The sequence below is a fragment of the Phyllobates terribilis genome, unplaced genomic scaffold, assembly GCF_046119375.1.
Source record: "Phyllobates terribilis strain yellow unplaced genomic scaffold, ASM4611937v1 Scaffold_8__6_contigs__length_399053987, whole genome shotgun sequence".
Classification (NCBI taxonomy): Eukaryota; Metazoa; Chordata; class Amphibia; order Anura; family Dendrobatidae; genus Phyllobates; species Phyllobates terribilis.
In genome coordinates this window covers 102,445,491-102,465,460 of record NW_027362768.1, presented here as the reverse complement: position 1 = coordinate 102,465,460, position 19,970 = coordinate 102,445,491, and positions in this window count along the sequence as shown.

Below are 19,970 nucleotides of genomic sequence, written 5' to 3'. Positions count from 1 at the left end.
CTGGGGCAGGTACACTTCCCTCTCCCCGATATTTATTATGCGAACGGGCACCCTCCCATGGCGTACATCAACCACCCCCCGTGCTGTCAAAATGGTGGGCCTACTGTCTGAGTAAACTGGTTCTACCATTGCCTGGTAATCCCTACCTCTCAGACCAATAGCTGCCCGGCACCAAATCATCATTTCACTTTTTGGGGGCATGGCAATAGGAAAAGGGTCACACATTCTTACGCTACCAATCTCACCGCCGGAGAGTTCCACCTGTTGCCGTCGCATCAGTCCCTGGATCTCTTTCTGGAGCACCCGCTGCTCGCCGGAGCTGGCGTTCTTGGCAACCTGCTGTAAAAGGAAAATCACCTCTGCAAGACAATTTTCAATTACATTAGTTCCTAGAGTTATTTTTGGGTGACTCTCATGTTTGTCAATATCTACAATGATCAGTCCCTGTGCTGCCAGTTCGACTCTACCGATTTTGATGGTCACCTCTTTAAATCCGATCTGTGGCACGGGCTGGCCATTGCTGGCGATGATACTCAAGTCGTCGTCAGGGTAGCGGGTAATATCCGAGTCATTCCAGTACTGCTTAAAGAGCACGTACGGGATGGTGGTGACCTGTGACCCGGTGACCAGTAGGGCACTCATGGGAATGCCATCCAGTACCACAGGCAAGACTGGACGTCCTCCCACATATCTGTCGCGCCAGTTCGATGGGCCTGGTGATCTTTTTCCTGGGGGTTGGCCCTCTACCCCAGGTTGTGCCCGTTTAAAGAACAGTACCTCGCCATATGTCCGGGTTGATTGCAGCGGCGGCAGATGGGTCGTCCGTCCTCGCTGTATCGGTCACTGGGTCTTCCTCTGGCCGGTGGGGTCCTCCTTGGTCGACGCCACGGGATGTCCTCCGGTCCGGATGCCATCTGGATCTTCCCTGGGGTGGAAACCTGTAAAGACTGCACAGTTCGGGTTAGCGCAGCAACGCTCTTAGCTAGCTCTTGGACCTGATGGTGTAGGTCTGGAGCCGGGTCATTGTCCAAAGCCTGCGCATCAGTCCCCACAGGCCCTGCCGACAAGGGCGCCGTCTCCTGGTGGTAAGTAATAGCTGGGCGCCTGTGGGTCATAACGCCACCCGGTGCCGGTTCTCGGAGCACCCGGATGGCTCTGTCCTTGAACTGTGCAAAGCCCAGATGGGGATCCTGTAAGGCCATCGCCCGCAACTGGGTTCGGTGGGCATTACAATACAGTCCCTCTATAAATTGTTCAGTCAACAGCCTGTCCTCGTTTCCCACTCCATCAGGGTCGGTCTGCTTAATGGCCCTCAGGGCCTCTTGTAGGTTTAGTGCATAGTCCCTTATACTCTCATGCGCTCGCTGCTTGCACCCGTAGAATCTAAGCTTAATCTCGGCTGAGGTGCGGGTATCAAAGGTATCCTTCAGCCGGGTTAGTATCCCTGCGACAGTCTTCCTCCCAGGTGGCCAGGATTTTACTTCCCTTTTAGCTGCCCCGGTTAGTTGGGCCACCAGGATGCTCACTTTTTGCTCTTCTGTGAGGGGGTACACCTGGAAGAGGCTATCCAGCTTTTCTCTAAAGTCATGCAGGGTATGTGACTCCCCTGAGTACTGGGGTAGCCAAGCTGCTCCCGGGATATAGGGCATGGTGAAGGGCATAACTGCAGCAGCGGTGGCGCTGGCGGGGGTTGAGGCAGTGAAGCTCTCCTCCGTATCCGACATCTTCCTCCCCCCTAGTGGACCGTGGCCTACCTTGCGATGATCCTGTTCCGTAGGCCGCGGCTCCGCAGTAGATCGTCAGGGTTGAGGACCTTCCGTCGCGCTCCGGTGACGTCGGCGTCTGCTGGGCTCCTTCCAGGACCTTACGCAACGTCCGGACGTGAGGCGGGGCTTCAGTTCTCGCGCGCTTTCGAAGTCCACGCCCCTCTTCTTCCCGCGCGGCGTCCTCAAGATGGTGTCCAATGGCGGGAAAACTCCACGGATGGCGGGAAGAAGGCCGAAGATGGCGCCGGATGGCGGGAATCTTCACGGAAGGCGGGAAGAAGGCTGAAGATGGCGCCGGATGGCGGGAAAACTTCACGGATGGTAAGTTTTAAAAGTCTCTTTTTCAGGCACGCAGTACCCGGTGGTTGCGGGCACGAAATCCTGCCGACTACGCCAAAATTGACGCGCCCCTGGGCCTGCTGTGTCGCGCAGCGTCTTGCGCACGGGGGCTTACCCGGAACCGGATCAGATGAGGGTTGTAGTCTCCGAGTGGCGGGGACCCGGTCCGTGCCCAGGGAGTCAAACTCAGTGTGTGGCAGTCTTGATAGATGTTATTTGAGTGTCGACTACGCCACCCGTTGATTTGCAGCTATGGAGCTGCCGCTGCAGGGCAGACCGCTGAGGCCGGTGTAGAATTGTGCAGCGTGATAGTATAACCCCCAACGGGAGGGGTATGGCCTCAGGGCAGCCGACGTGGAAGATGGGGGTAGCAGGAACCACTCAGAGACGGTGCGGTGTAATTCAGGGTCTTTACTGGTAACAACGATAGACCCTCCCGGAGTACTTGCTAGCGAACGGGGCCTGGTCAGTCCTTGAGCAGATGGGATCTCCCCTGGCCAGGCGGAGTTGTAGGCCTCCCAATCTGACTGTACTCTTCTGGCTACCTTGCTAGAAGCGGATATTAGTAGCCCACGTCCCTGAGTGTACCGTGTGGTGCTCACCCGTATGGCCGGTGACTCGGGGCCTTCTAATGGCTTCCGCTCCACGATGGCGGTGCTGGTCCCACACGTGTGACCGTGCCTTCGGGTTTCTGGGCCTGAGGACCTGAAATCCCCTGCCGGTCGGCTTCTGCTGCTGGGTAAGAGTTAGTCCCCACAGCCTCGGACGCCGGGTCCGGTAAGAAAGCTTCTCAGTCAGGGCGAGCTCTGCAGCTGCCAGCCCCTGACTCGTAGTAGTATTGCTCCCACTGAGCTCCAGCTGTTTCTTCCTATGACTGTTTCTTGTCTCTACTCTCCTAGACTCCTAACCCTGCTTCAGCCCCGGGTTTATATAGGGGAAGTTCTTCCCCTCCCAAGACTGGGCAGGAGGTGTGGCATGCACAGGATCCCTGACCAAAGGACCTCCCACCTGCTCTCAGACATAACATCTCTATCACTGTGGCAACCAGACCCCTGGGGTGTCACACTACTATGCATTGTAATAGAAGCTGAATTACATAACCGCATCTATTCCACTCTGATTCAATATGCTTACATTATACTGTATCTGGTGGTTCGAGCCCTGCACTTACATGCTTGGATATTTGCCATCATCTGAAAAGAATGCTATAATATGCTATAATATGTAATTAATACTGTACATACTATCAATTCTACATTTGCTCAAAGATCAATCAGTGTAAAATCGCCATATCCTGAAAGGTATCAATATTGTAAAGTGGAAAACAATGGCTTCATATTCTTGTTTCATTTAGTCACTTATTATATCCTGAAGAAAAGAAGCTGGCTCTGTTTCCAAAGATCAAAGTGAAAACATCATAAACTAATTAGTATATTGTAAATCCATAGTGTATTTGAATGTTTCCTGACCAAAGTGCTCAAGATAAATCCAGATTAAGAATATCCAACAATAAGGATATCCTATTAGTAAACATTGAAATGCTTTACTGAATCCATTACCAAATATTTCAAGAGAAATTCTTCACTTATACGTTTTATTTACTAATTAAAACCAGAAGCTGATAAATATTTTTTTTTCTAACATGATCATTGACTTTTTTTGTAGTCTGTACATGATTATAAGGGCTGTTATTTTGCTTTAGCTGCTGTTAATAATATTTAGGCTAATGTCACACTACCTTATTTCCTCTCATCCGAGAAAATGGGGCCGATTATGCAAATAACCCTCTGATCAAACTTTCATAGTGTGATCCAATTTTCTCGGATGAGGAAAAGATGGAAAAAAAAATTCTTGATTTTGTCAGTCTTTGAAAATTTCATCCAAGTGCAGACCGATTTTTTTAAACGGACTCATTGCCTTGCATAACCGAATACGATTTAAATATCGGATGCAAATTGCACATGCCACGATTTTGTCCTCAGACAGATTATCTGAGGAAAAAATTCAGACATATGCAAGGCCCCATAGAATAACATTGGTCCGATTGCGTTCCGATGCTTTTGTCCGATTGCACTGGGACTGAAAATACAGTAGTCTGCACAAACCCTTAGAGATATGCGATTACGCTGCATAATTTTATTTGCCATTCACATGAACAAGAAAGAAAAAATAAAATATGTATTTTTGATAGCTAGCAAAGGTAAAGCAGACAGCTGTGAGCTGATATTATCAGGCTGGGAAGGTCCATGGTTATTGGGCCCTTCCCAACCTAAAAATACCAACCCGCAGCTGCCCCAGAAGTGGCGCATCACATTAGATGCACCAATTCTGGCGCTTTGTCCGGCTCTTGCTCTTCTCAATTGCCTTGGTGCGGTGGCAAATGAGGTAATGGGGCTTGGGTTTGATGTCAGCTGTGATTTGTCAAAAATCACAGCTGGCATCAATCCCTGAGGTTAGTAATACAGAGGTGCCTATCAAACACCTCCATTACTAACCTAATAATCAAAAACACACACGCAAAAAAATACTTTATTTGAAAAAACACTCCCCAATGTTTTCCCTGGTTCACCAATGTATTAAAAAAAAAAAAGCCATGCAGGTCCGCCATAGTCTGGGGAATCCACTGTGGTCCACCGAATCCACCGTAGTCCACAAATGGATACCAAAAAAACATAAAAAGAGAGAAATAAAGACAAGGCACTGTCCCTCGTTCACCAATTTATTAGAAATCAAAAAGTTCCCACGCAGTTCCGACGTAGTCCATGGTGTTCCCACGACAATCCCTGAATCGGACGTCCAAAGGCTATGGAGCCTTGTTCAGAAAACAAAGCTCCATAGGCTGTAGCAGCAGCCATTCCGGGTCCCGCTGCACTCCGCGAGACCATGTGGCTCTGAACAACGGTGAAGTCAGTAACTATACCGCTCATCAGAGTCGCCAGGTCTCACAGAGGGGAGTGCGAAACCCGGAATGTCTGATGAACGGTGACATCAGTAACTACAGCTCTCATCAGAGTCAGATAGTCACGCTGCCCTCTGTGAGACCCGGCGACTGATGAGCAGTGTAGTTACTGACGTCACCGCTGTTCAGAGCTGCTGTGTCTCATGGGGTGCATAGGGACCCGGAGTGGCTGCTGCTACAGCCTATGAAGCTTCGTTCTCTGAACGAGGCTTCATAGCCTTTGGATGTCGTATTCGGGGATCATTGTGGGAACACCATGGACTAGATCGTACCTGCCTGGGAACTTTTTGTTTTCTAATAAATTGGTGAACCCCGATTAGTCACCCCAGGGCTTGATGTCAGTTATAATTTTGGACTAATCATAGCTGACATCAACCCCAACTACCTTTAACCCGATTGCCACCGCACCAGGGCAATTGGAAAGAGTCGGAAAAGTGCCACAATTGGCCCATCTCATGTGATGTGCCAATTCTGGGGCGCCTGTGGGCTTGTATTTTTAGGCTGGGAAGGGCCCAATAACCATGGACCTTCCCAGCCTGATAATATCAGCTCACGGCTGTCTGCTTTACCATTGCTGGTTATCAAAAATAGGGGGACCCCACGTTGTTTTTTTATTTATTTATTTATTAGGTTAAATAAGGCTAAACACTCTTTAGTGCCACATGAAAGGCACTAAAGGGGGCACGTTTATTATATGTAGGGGGCTTGTGAAATTATACATCTACAGGATATATTTCTATTCTTTCTATGTATTCTATCTATATATCAATCTATTCTATATATCTATTCTATATATCTACCTATTATATATACTGTATATATATGTATTCTATCTCTTATCTATTTATTATATATCAATTATATATCTAATATCTTTCTATAATTTATCTATATCTTTATATACGATTTCTTTATTTGTTTTGTAAACTAGCTTTAAATTACATAGAGAATTGCAGTTTATAGAAGATGATGTTAAAACGCATTCCATATAGATTGCATACGCATGTCAGATTAGAAAAAAATCGCATGACATACGCATAACACTTGTCCTACTCTTCTGGATCAACATTGGAGCAACTTTTTTACGCAGATATGTGTGGGGCCTTAGCTCCAGAATGGCATTGGCATACTTTAGCTCTTCTGTATATGCTGTCTACCTGACTATCCTCCACCCTCAGTATATTGCTCTGCAGTTGAATTAATCTTCTCGTCTTCAGCGGGGCAAGCAAATGGGTGTACTTTAAGAGTCAAAGTCAGGGATTCTTGTGCCATCAGAAGTTTGACAATAAGGGGGAGGGTCAGGAAGCTGAATATGTGGACCCCCGATTTATCAAATTGTTTACGCCAGATATCTGTTATGCCTTGTGTGACGCCATGCAGCTGCAGGCTGTCACAGAACTCCTTGGTGTTGCACAGATGGGATTCTCCCCAGTGGCCTCAATACATGCAGACACCTCCACCCAAGTCCACTAGATGGAGCCCTATCAGGTATATATATATACTGGGGGGTGGAGTTCAGGAAGTCAGTCAGTGAGTGCGACACGATGCTGCAGCACCAGACAAGCTGAAGTCTGTGTGGCTGAAAGCCAGGCTAGGCCCAAGCTGCGGGCTAGTCTGGCCAGTGAGAGCCTAGAGTGGGCTAGAAGGCAAGAAGGAAGAGAAGAGCCATGAGGGACAGAGGAACCACAGAGGGTTCGTCCCCTGTTGCAAGCCGGGCATCGGGCCCGAGCCTACGGGGATCTCTATGCCCAGTAGGGAATCCGGCATACTGAGGAGGATTTTATTTCCCTCAGTCCACCCTCAGTCCACCCGTGAATAGCGCACACTCAGAGGACTAGGTACCACGAAGGCCCCAGCGTCCAGGGATCGTGGTAACCAGTGGGAAAGCCCTCCCGCCAAGCAAGACGGGTGAGAGAAACATCAAGGGAGCTAGACCCTGTTCCAGGCAGGTCAGAAGCTCCAGGTAGAGAGACAGGAAGATGCAGAAAGGAGGCCTTACACCCGCTCACTGGGGAGCAAGACCAGAAGTGCTCACCACCTACAAGTGCCCCGGACCGTACTTGACTACCATCTGCTGTAAAGGTACTGAAACTAGCCCCGGTGTGTGTTCTTCCTCTGACCCGGCTGGGTCCCATCTCCCCTGCACCACCATCCATTACACCCCACACTGCCCTGGAGCTAGATCTACCGTAACACCAGCTCCAGAGGACTGCTCCGCAGCGGCGGCACCCCTTAGCCGCGTTCCACAGGTGGCGTCACGAACACTTTAAATCCCCCATAACTATTTACATTTTTACTGACTGCCCTGGGTCATGGACCGGGCCAGCCACTGTGATATCCCCCGCCGGCATCCACAGAGGCCCGGCTGCCGAGTACCCCACGGCCCAGGGGACGCGTCACTTGTTTACATGCATTACTTGTATGATGTCATCATACTCCACAGCGCTTTACAGTCATTATGATCACTGTCCCCTTTGGGGCTCACAATCTACATTCACTATCAGTATGTCTTTGGTGTGTGGGAGGAAACCGGAGAATCCGGAAGAAACCCACGCAAATATGGGGAGAATGTATAAACTCCTTGTAGATGTTGTCCTTGGTGGGATTTGAACCTAGGACCCCAGCACTGCAAAACAACAATGCTAATCACTGAACCACCATACAGCCCATCTGGCTTAAACACTTTGAAAAGCTGCAATTGTTTTGCTCAAGAATTTTGTGACCTTTGTCATATGAATACCAGTTTCAGTCAACTCCATCAAAATGATGAAAGCTGGGGATTGTGACACCTGTGTCACCCAGGGGGAATATAGGGGACTCGGTACCCAGGCCTTTCACCTTGTTTAGGATATCACAGCAGTCGGCTCCCGATGGCGCAGCAGAAATAACTGACGGAGGCAGTGCAGTGCAGTCATCTGAGTTTTACTCACAGTTCTTGTTCAAGTTTCTCAGGTACACTGTACAGGTGTCAGCCTCCCGCGTTGCACAGCGTCTACTAGATAAGGGGTCCAGCACTTTCTCAAGTATATCAGGAGCGCTTGACGGAACCCCACTTTCTTTATGTTCCTTCGTAGACCGACTTCTCACGCTGGGTCTTCTCCCTCCTGCCCTGCGCTTTCCCACACACAGTCCCGATCGGGTGCTCTGAAGTCCCTCTGGGCAACCTGGAGTTCCCTGACCTACTTGATGCCCTTCACGGTGACTAGGGTGAGACTGTGGCAACTGCACCACGGAAGTGCAGAAGCCACCGGTTTTCCAGCCGAGACCTGGAGTAACACGGCTGGTCCAGGGACCGGTTCCCTTCTTGCGGCCTGGTCCCTCCGTCACTTGACAGATTAGAGCATACGGGTGGCTTCCTGCTCCTTCTGTACCCCTGGGACCCCTTCAGTTACCGGAGCCTTCCTCCTCTGCTCCCCTCCTGAGCCTCTCTTACCAGGCCCCACTCTGGAGCAGAGCTCCTGAAGAGACTCTGCTCCCCTCCACTCCTCACTAAACACTTCACTGCACAGTACAGCACTTCACTCACTAACTAAGATGGCTTCCCTTTATATAGACCTATTATGGTGCTCCCCTACTCTACTTCCTTCACCCACACCCACTACTGGTTCCCACTCTCTTTGGTTCCCGCCACTCCAGCCAGGGACAGGGCTCAGCAGAAGCACAGTGCATCTTGCCCTTCCAGCCGGCCTGGAGTAGTGTAGTGTTGGATGCGGGTGTTGGGGTTCCGGGCAGCACTCCCTCCTTACCTGAGAGAAGGAGACACCACACCTCTGGGTGAGGTGCAGTACCTCTGTGGTGACTGAACCCTCTGGGGCCCCACACACCCACTCATAATTCATGATGAGGTTGGCGTCACTAACTGGAGTAAGATTTGTAGTGAGGCGCCCGGAGGCACATGCAATCTTTAAGATCTGCCTGATTCATTAACAGGCTTGCGTCTCTTAATAAATCAGGTGTCTCTGACTCCAACACGCTATCTCACCAAGATCAGCATGAACAACGTCAGTCTTGATGAATCAAAGCTATGGAGTCTGGCAAGGAAAGACAGATCACCGATGAGTAGCATTAAGGTAGCCATTACGAGGATTGGCGCGCCCACGTTCTTCAGACTATAAGGCTGTGTTCACGGGGCCATACGTTCTCTCACATGAGAGAATCGGGCCTATTATGCTAATGACACTTGGCTCAAACTCTGATTAGAGTTTATTAGGACGTCTGAATATGTCTGAGGAAACAATTTAAGTTGTGAAACAACAATTTCTGGCATCTCCATGTAAATCATTCCACAGGCTTTCTCAGGAGACAGGCATGTCATATTCCACATGTCAACGAGCGACCAAGAAAGGTCGTGTTTGACCATACAGAGTCACTGTACTAATTTAACATCGCCAGACTTTTTCCTTTGGGGCCTTTTGAAAGGTCGGGTGTACTTTAACAAGCCACGAACATTACATGCGCTCTGAGATAACATACAGCGAGAAATTTAGGCTATGACCCCAGACGTTCTTTGGAATACATTCAACACTATGGAACTGCGCATGTAGGCGGACTTGGATGCAAATGGTGGACATTTTCAACACCTGCTTTAAAACATCAGTTTCTCATGAACCAAGGTACAGTCCAAATTTCAGTACGATAAGTCTTCTCTTTGAAGTTACTGCAAGTAGCGAGTGAATCACCCTGTAGTATGAAAAAATATGCTGTCCTTAATGATATGTTTTGGGTTTTTTTCTATTTCAAGGAGACAAACACACAGAGGGTCTTAATAGATATATTAGTAGCAGCGTAGCTCTCTATAAATTACACTTCTATATAGGAAACAAAGTGCAGAGATTTCTTAATTTTGAACCAGCTTTTTTAATAATTATTAAGGCTTTGAATCAACATGAAAGTATAATAGTTACATGGTTTATTTGTACAATGGGGACACATTAGTGTACAGTCTGTCTATTATAAGGGGAAATTGAAAATAGATGTAAAATGAACTTAATTAGCCTTTTTAATGGACGTGCTGCATCTGCTTTGTTCATTCCCCTTGCTGCAAATTACCTGCTGATTTTCCTACGTGCCATGCCAGCCATGATGCACTTCTTTTGTACTGCTAACAAGTACACGCCACTATAATAGTTCCCTCATGTCTGCAGTGACGTAAATGCCTTGCTCCTGCTGCACCCGCTGTTTTCTGTGATTACATCTAGCTCTTCCTTTTTATTCATGGTTCTCAAAAAAATATTATTTTATAAGAATTGTGTTTTTTATCATTTATATAGAAGGAAAAATAAGAAGAAACATCAAATTCAAAATGGTCTATTTACTGCTTCCTCTGAAGAATGATTACCAATATTGTTATCATAGGTGTCAATTAAGGGTCTGTTTACACAGCCTGACCGGTGGTACAAAACGACTGCCGATCAGGAAACCTTTACCAATCGACCATCCTTTAAATGTCCAAATACACAGGCAAAGCAAAGTAAATGAGGCGCTCTGAGTGATCGGTAATAAATCACTCCGTGCACTTAGGCTGCCACTGTTCTCCTGTTTACACAAGACGATGCACCGCTGAGAACAATGACCTGTCGCACTGCACAAAATATCATTTCACCCGATGAACCAGTGTTTTTCTCATTTATCGGATGATTGTCAATCTATTTACACTCCAAGATTATTGTGAAACCAGTGTTTTTGAAAAATGCTTGTTCACTATTATCTTGCAGTGTGAATGCAGTTTAAGGCTCTTGGACTAGTGCGAAATTGGTAACATTGCAGCCCACCTTCCATGTGCCATGTACTGGGCCACCTAAGGCATTAGGGCTCATGCAGGGGTGGACATATCATTGGTGCAACATGTGCAGCCACATAGGGTCCCAAGAGGTGAAGGGGCCAGTATCACCTCCAAAACAGGTGGGATTGTGCTTTTTGAGGAGCTATTGAACTGGAAAGGGCCCATATATTGTTCTTGTACAAGGGCCTCTTCGGTGTGTCCGCCAGTGGGCCCATGGGATCTGCGAACCCACTATAGCTATGCCCCTGCAGTTCCTTGTGTCTTTCAGGAATATGAGGCATAGGGTAAAACGACTCTGGACATATGAATGCAGTGGTATTCTCTTGGTGAGACATTGCACTCTGCATTTTAACATAGTTGCAGATGACTCTTTTCCAAACAGCAGCTGAAAATGTAAGGTTTTTGGGTGGTAATGGGTAAGGATTACATTCCAATTAAATTATTCAAACTAAATGCACTCAAGAAGGATTTAGTTATAGTTTGTCCTTATGAGACAACATCTTTAAAGGTGGACAACACAAATTTTTCTGAAATTTTATGCGAGTGCAATTTTCTGAGACTCTAAATGTTGATGACATATCCTTAGAAAAAGGCATCAAAATTTGACGAATGAGTGTCCAGCTCTCCACATCCCTTACTTATCATCACATGGCTGTGCCTGGTGCTGTAGCTTTGTACCATGCACAGCCTAAGGACTCATTCAGACGTCAGTGATTTTCTTGTATTAGAAAAATGGTCTGAGTTTCATCAGCGTTTTTTTCAACAGAGTTTTCATCAGGGTTTGTTCAAAAAAAGGATGGAGATTTCTCAAAATTCTCTTACGAAACTGTCCATGAAAAACGGACAGCGCATGGATGGCATCCGAGTGCTGTCTGATTTTTTTCATGGACCCGTAGGTTTGCATTGGTGATTGACTCGGATCAAAGTCGTACAAGTTTCTGTCATTTTGTGCAGATGATTGGGTCCACAAAAGCACACGGACATGTGAACAGCTCCTTAGACTAGAATAGGCACAAGTTTTATCTGTGAAAAACACGGATAGAAATTATACGAGAAAAACTGACTTCTAAATAAGTTCTTAATCATATGTGCAGCACTATACCTGGGTACACAATAAAAGGGATACACATATCCAACTGATCGCCATTGTGCCTAGAAATGAATGATGATGATGATAAAAGTAGTTTGTCTTACATTAATCATAAGACAAGGATTGCTCTCGGTAGGAGAAAATAATTATTGTATTCTGTTAAACATTATGTTACATTTACCTATTATTCCCTTCATTTGCGGTCTCTTTCAGAATTTTAGTCAGTATTAAATTGTCAATGTTATTATTTTGATTGCTTAAAGCTGGAGAAGAGGAGATTACAGCAGAAAATAATGGTTGAATAATTGAGATAAAGTGGCCTGCATACAGGTGTGACGGAGAGACTGGCAATTGTAGCGGATAGTGATTTGCGCTGTTTTTTTTTTTGTTAAAATTAGATTTTTTTTTCTTCTGGCAGACTATCTGTTTCTGACACTTTAATAAGTGTAATATTCTCAGAGTACACAGCTAAGCATTGGTATATGGCACTATAATGATTATGGAAGGTTAATTGGATGGCGATGTACAGCTCAAGCCTTAGACAAGTACTATCCACTTCAACAATATAGGTCACAATGTGCAGAAAAGATATTGTAGACCAAGGTAATTTTTTTCTGCTTTTGCTATCTGTTAAAAAGGAAATCCACCTCAATACGATATTCCAAAAACTTCCTGGACAAAGGAGACTCAAAGCAAAGTGGAAATCTGTAACATGACCGAACATTTTAATTTGTGACCGAGGAACTCCAGTGATGGACTCCTCTTACTTGTAATGACTTGGCAAAGAATGGTAGGACAGACATTGGTAAGTTCGATCTTCTTTTGTTTTTGTGTTTCTTCTTTCTAACAAAAAATATAACTAAATCTCTCCTCAGAGCTGTATTCTGTTAATGCATGATTAACAAACAAACAGGCAATTCCTACATGTGTCGCAGCTGTCTAACAGCCACGACACATGCAGCCGCAGCGGCTCGAACATAGTTGTCAAGCACGCCGAAAATACTCGGGCGGCACCCGAGCTTGCTCGGTGAAAGGGTTAACCGAGCACGCTCGCTCGTCACCAATGATGTCTTCTTTTTCTATTGAACTCAATGTAAAAAATTGAAATAGGAAGACTCCATTCACATTTTTGGTATGTTCACACATCCATATTTTCGTCCTGAATGCCATCAGTTTTTTCACGGACAGATGTTATTCAATTGGGACACTTAGATGACAGTTTTTTTCTCATGGACTGAATGTTAGAGTGAAAAAAGTCACATCATGCACTAGATTCTTCTGTATTTTGGATGAGACTGGCCTATTCCAGTCTATGGGGTCACAAAAAAAATCTCATTGCCTTTACACTGACGATAAAAAGGGTAACAATGTTTTGACCTTTTGACTTTCAGGCTCCATATCTCACCATCCACTACTGCTTTGAACGTGAGACTACCATCATTTTTATAGACGATCATCTTGGCTATCTCATGCTTAAATTTGAATTACAACTATTTAGCATATGATTAGTTATGCAGATTCTTGTCATGTCACTGCATTGTTACTGTTTTGCTCTTGGTGGTGGAAAAATCTTTTCCTTCTTGTATACTACAAATTACAACCTGTTCTTACATTCCCTAATAGCTCAGTGTGTTACTGTAGCATCGGCGTCTCTGCCTCCAGCTAGGCAGAGACGCCGTCCCTCTCACCTTCCTGTTCAGAGCGCGGCGTCCTCCAGCGCTCCTTCCCTCGCTGCTGCCGGCGCGCGCTCCTTCCCGGGCACTGTGCTTAGGGCGCGCGCGCGTGCGCTCCCCCTCTCTTAAAGGGGCCGCGCGCGTCGTCCTAAGGAGTCCCGGCCAATTGCCGGAGGACTTCCCATATATAAGGCACCTCCTCCAAAATGGAGGTGCCCGAGCAAAGTTGTTTGCACTGTGTCTGATCTGTGCTTCAGCCCTCAGGTCCCGCTGCTAGCCTGACTTCTCGTCCTGCCTGCCAGCCTGTTATCTGCCCGTTACCTGCCGAGCCTGCCAGCCTGCTCACCTGGTGCGCTCACCTGTTACCTGCCTGTTACCTGCCTTGGCTATCTGTCCGCTCACCTGGGAGCATCCGCCTGCCCTGTCTGTCAGACCGCTCACCTGGGAGCGTCCACCAGTTACCTGCCTGTTACCTGTCTCGTCTGTCTGCCTGCTCACCTGGGAGCGTCCACCTGTTACCTGCCTGTTACCTGCTGTGTCCGTCAGCCCGCTCACCTGGGAGCGCCCACCAGTTACCTGTCAGTTACCCGCCTCGTCTGTCTGCCCGCTCACCTGGGAGCACCTGCCTGTTTCTTGCCAGCCTGCCTGGAGACCCTGCCGTCACTTGCTGTGACCACCTTCCTGGTAAACCTAAAGACTGCTACTTGCCCTGCTTTCTCGTACGGTGACCACCTGTCAGCTAACAGAGACTTCCGCCTGCTTGCCGTGTCCATCCGCCATACCGGTCAGTCCCAGCCCTCTGACCCGTGGGAGCCACCTGCTCTCTTACAAGGTCATCCCCCAGAGTAGCACCTGGTCCCTCAGCCCGGATCCTCCCTGGTCACGGTGTTGTTGCTGTCGTACGACCAGGGTCGGTTCGGGTGGATACTTAGTCACGCCCCTCTGGGTCCCTCCTTGCACCTCGGCACAGAGGTTCCACCACCCGGACCCGTAACAGTTATTAGGTTGATTCCCAAGTGAAAGGTCACTGGTTCAAATCGAGGAGCAGCCATGAAGATTTCCCAAGAAAAGAAAAACAGCATCATCCAGCTCATCGATAGCGGTCTCTTGGGCCAAAAAAATTGCAAAACTGCTTCATGTAAGTGTCATGACAGTTGTAATAATACGAAATGAAGTCCGTCCATCCATTCAGAAGCCAAGAGGTGAAGTTCCAGGCAAAATATTGGAGTCAACAAGTTGGCTCATCACAAGATATATCAGTTCTGGCATAACAAACACAGCAGTGGAGGTGGCTTATGTGCATTGTAATAGTGAGATTACAGACATCCATGCAAGCACCATGCAACTTACGTTACACAAGTCTGGAATGGTGGCTCAAAAAAGTGTGATGAAGCCTCGACTTCAATATCATCATAAGAAGCATCGGCTCGAGTTTGCAATAAAGTATGAAAAGTGAACAGTAGAAGATTGGAAACATGAGATTTGGAGTGATGAGACGAAAGTGGTGGGTGCAAATGGGTCTGGAAGAAACAAGGGAAAAAGGGGCCAGCAGATCGAGAAATTGAAGGAACTGTCAAGTTTGGTGGAGAAAGCCTAATGATATAAGGTTGGTTCACAGCCAAAGGCATTGGATACTTGTCCAAGATCGATGGTGGTCTCAATGCTGAGCTATATGTGAGTATCCTACAAGATGAGTTACTTCGTACACTCGAGTGCTGTGGGTATGAAAAGGATGACATAGTGTTCCAGCAGGACAACGACCTGAAACATACATCGAGATTGGGGTAGAAATGGTTCAATGACAATGAAGTAGAGGTGCAGGATTGGCCCCCACAGTCCTCAGACCTCAACCAAATCGAACACCTGTAGGTAGAGTTGAAGAAAAAACCATATACATACCCAAGCGAGTTGACCAGTATACACCAACTTTGGGAACATGTAGAAGAGACCTGGGATCAGTTTTCGGTAGAGACATGTTTGAATCTGATCGAAAGCATGCCCAGAAGGATTCAGGCAATGATGAAAACTAAAGGTGGATTTACAAAATACTAACAAATAATAAAAATTTAAATTTAGATTTTTAGGAGCATAATCAGCATAAAATTGTGTCACTGGCACTGCTACATGTGGTGAATAAAAAGGTATTGCAATATGGTATATGCCAAAAAACACTCTTGGCATCTGACTGATGAATGGGACTTAGGATATGTAACGCATATGCAACAAGATCTTCCCTAGTGAATAAACCGAATGTGGTGTAAGGGGGAAGACCGGGGTGTAAGTACTTTCAGAAGAAGGGATCCAGAACTTATGGGGCCGTACCTCTGGTTGCAGGGGGAAGACAGACTGCGAGCACAGGAGTCAGGTGACTGGGAAGCTGGGGGCGTGTCCAGAGTGAGAGCTGGGAGGTCAGGTGACCGGGAAACTGGTGGCGTGGCTAGAGAGAGGGAGAGACAAGGACTTTTGCGCGGGAAAGCGGCAAGAGAGTTCTGCTCAGGAGAGCAGTGTGAGAGGGTCCAGGCTCCTGGCTCCAGTACTGGGAGCAAGATCCGTGTGCAGTGGACCGGAGGAGTCAAGCCGACTAGAGGGGGAAGAGACGCAGGGTCCGTGGAGCCGAGCACGTGAGGTGCACTGTTATGGACTAGGGGCTCAGCGGGTAAAACCGGAGACCGCCCGCTGCCGCCAGAAGACAGAGCATTGTTTGGGCGGGGAAGCCTAAAGAAAGCATCACCAGCATCAGCTGGCAACTGCCTTGTGGAGGATAAAAGTCAGCTAAGTGCAAAAACTGTCGTTTACAACCGGTTTAATTCTGCTACATCTAGTTAAACTGTGAACGGTCAGTTATAGACTTCTACCTGCTATTTCCCTTGTCTTTCCCAATATTTTCCCCTGTTACTCCCTGCATGGAGATTTACCTTGTTATCATAAACCCCCCCTGTTTATTAACCCCGTATTGGCTGCTCTGTGTTTCTGTGTCACTGCATCTAAAGTACCCGTGTTACAGTAGCACGCAACCAAAGTGTGAGCAAAGACTGAAATGTACAGCTTTGTACTTACTCGTCTGGATAACAGATGATGGCTGGTCAGATATGCAGTACTCGGTCACTTTGTGGGGAAAAACTGAAGCTCGGAGCTATAATCACTCCATACACTAATTACAGCATTAAAATCTACGTCTCGGAATCTTGGTTTCTATTTAGATTAGCTAATGCATCAGAGTCTGAAGATTTATACAGGGATTAGTATCCTTTCCAGATGGAGCTTGGATCCCCGAACTATGGTAGACAGCTGTGTGGACTTGACTCATCAAAAACATCTTGAGCTTTTCTCATTGGGGTTTTGCTGGCAGAGATGGACATTGCTCAACACTGAGAAAAGAAGATGGGACTTTACTATTGTAAGGACCCTACTGCTGGGGTATATAAACCAGCTGAGGAACCTATAACTGTATATCCAAGAAGTTTGTGTAATGTTCGTGTGGCACCCCAGGGGTCTGGTTGCCACAGTAATAGAAATATTACGTCTGAGAGCAAGTGGGAGGTTTCCTGGTCAGGAGCCCTTAAACATGCAACACCTCCTGTCCCAGACCAGATAGGGGAGGAACCTGCCCTATATAAACTGGATCTGGGGCGGGGTGAGACAGTCAGAGCCTGGAGTGAAGTTCCAGACACAGGGCAAGAGACAGCTAGGAGCTCTGTAGGAGCAGGAGCTGAATGCCAGGGACTGGAAGCAGATATTGCTCGTCCTGGCGGAAGAGACTGCGACTGGACAACGGAGTCCGAGGCTGTGGGAACCTCTAAGTCCAGCAGCAGAAACCAGCCGGCAGGGGATTCCAGGTCCTCTGGCCAAGAAGCCCGGAGGCTCAGTCACAAGGAAGGGACCAGCACCGCCATCGAGGAGCGGAGGCTATCAGAAGGCCCCAAGTCACCAGCCATACGGGTGAGCACCACACGGTATACTCAGGGACGTGGGCTACTTCCACTCGCTTACAGCAAGGTAGCCAGGAAGAGTGCAGATAGACGGGGAGGCCTACAACTCCACCTGGCCAGGGGAACTCCTGTTTGTTCACGGACTGACCAGGCCCCTTATGCTAGCCAGTACTCCCGGGAGGGTCTGCCTTAATATCAGTAAAGACCCTGAACTGCACTGCAAAGATTCTGAGTCGTTCCTGCTTTCTCACCGCATACAGCACTACTAGTACTGGGACGCCCGCGCAGCATCACTCCCATCATCCACATTCCCTGCCCTGAGGCCATACTCTTCCCGTGGGGAGTTATCCCATCTTTAGCTGCGCACACCACACCAGCCTCAGCGGACTGCCTCGCAGCGGCGGTACACGGTACACCCTGACCGCAATCCACGGGTGGCGTAGTCGGACATTAAACCACAAAAACCCTATAAAGACTGCCACTGGTGTGACCACCCTGAGCCACGGTACCGGGTCGCCGCCACGGAGACTACAACCCCCAGAGACCCGGCTCCGGGTATCCCACATATGTGCACACTCGGCCCAGGTGGCGCGTCATTCGCTACATCCATACTTGATTCCAGGTTATCTCAAAACTAATACTGTCAGAATAAGCGAATGCATCACTTGGCTTTTCCTCTGTAAACCAAGTCCAAACTCATTTGAGAGTTCCAGTAGTAAAAAACAGGGAATCCCCTATATCCATGAACGTATCCAGGGTTGGACTGACCTACCAGAGAACCGGAGAATCCTCCGGTGGGCCCTTGCTTCTGTGTCACCCAGGGGGAATATAGGGGACTCGGTACCCGGGCCTTTAACCTTGTTTAGGAGGTCACGGCAGTTGGCTCCCGGGCCCGTACTCTGGGTCTCTCTTTAAAAAGGGGTTTTAGTATACAGTTTGTCTCGTGACGCCACCTGTGGTTTCCGGTAATGGTTACCGGCGCTGCTGCAGACCTCCGGGGGTGATGGGATGGCACCTGGGATGTTCTTGCTCCCCACAGGCGGAGCGGGCCCCCGGGGCAGTGTAGGTGCAGATGGTGGTGATACTGGAACTTGTGGTGCAGGAGAGATGGCGCAGCGGAAATAACTGACGGAGGCAGCGCAGTGCAGTCATCCGAGTTTTACTCACAGTTCTTGTTCAAGGTTCTCAGGTACACTGTACGGGTGTCAGCTTCCGCGTCGCACTCCGGTTGCATGGATTTATATAGTGTGACCTAGTTGTCAAGCACTTTCCAAGTGATGCTAAAATCGCGTGGAAAGCACTTGTCAACCCGCATGCGGAAATGCATGTGAAGAACGCTTCACATCCGCATGTATTTGGCAGGAAAAACGCATGCACAATCTGCATGCGTTTTTTTCTGCCAGGGAGATGCAGAAATGCTGCAGAAATTTTCTACTTCATTTCTGCATCATGGGCACATAGTCTAACACATACCACGATTCATGATGCACAGATACCGCAGAGAAATATATGTATATATAACGCTCTATACAGAATACTGGCCCCAATAAAACGCTCTGTACAGGATACTGGCCCCCATATAATGCTCCATACAGGATACTGGTCCCCTTATAATGCTCCATACAGGATACTGGCCCCCATATAATGCTCCATGCAGGCTGTTCCCCCCACATAATGCCCTGTGCAGGATGTCACTTTCCCCTCCATAAAATGCCCCATGCAGGATGTCCCTTCCCCCCCATATAATGCCCCATGCAGGATGTCACACACCCCTTTTTATAATGCCCCATGCAGGATGTCACACCCCCCTCTTTATAATGCCCCATGCAGGATGTCACCCCCCATATAATGCTCCATGCAGGCTGTTCCCCCCACATAATGCCCTATGCAGGCTGTTCCCCCTTATAATGCCCCATGCAGGCTGTTCCCCCCCTTATACTGCCCCATGCAGGATGTCACCCCCCATAATGCCCCATGCAGGATGTCACCCCTCTCTTTAAAATGCCCCATGCAGGATGTCACCCCCCCTCTTTAAAATGCCCCATGCAGGATGTCACCCCCCTCTTTAAAATGCCCCATGCAGGATGTCACCCCCGCTCTTCATAATGCCCCATGCAGGATGTCCCCCCCCTCTTCATAATGCCCCATGCAGGATGTCACCCCCCCTCTTTATAATGCCCCATGCAGGATGTCACTCCCCCATATAATGCTCCATGCAGGCTGTTCCCCCCACATAATGCCCTATGCAGGCTGTTCCCCCCTTATAATGCCCCATGCAGGATGTCACCCCCATATAATGCCCCATGCAGGATGTCACCCCCTCTCTTTAAAATCCCCCATGCAGGATGTCACCCCCCCTCTTTATAATGCCCCATGCAGGATGTCACCCCCTCCTCTTTATAATTCCCCATGCAGGATGTCACCGCCTCTCT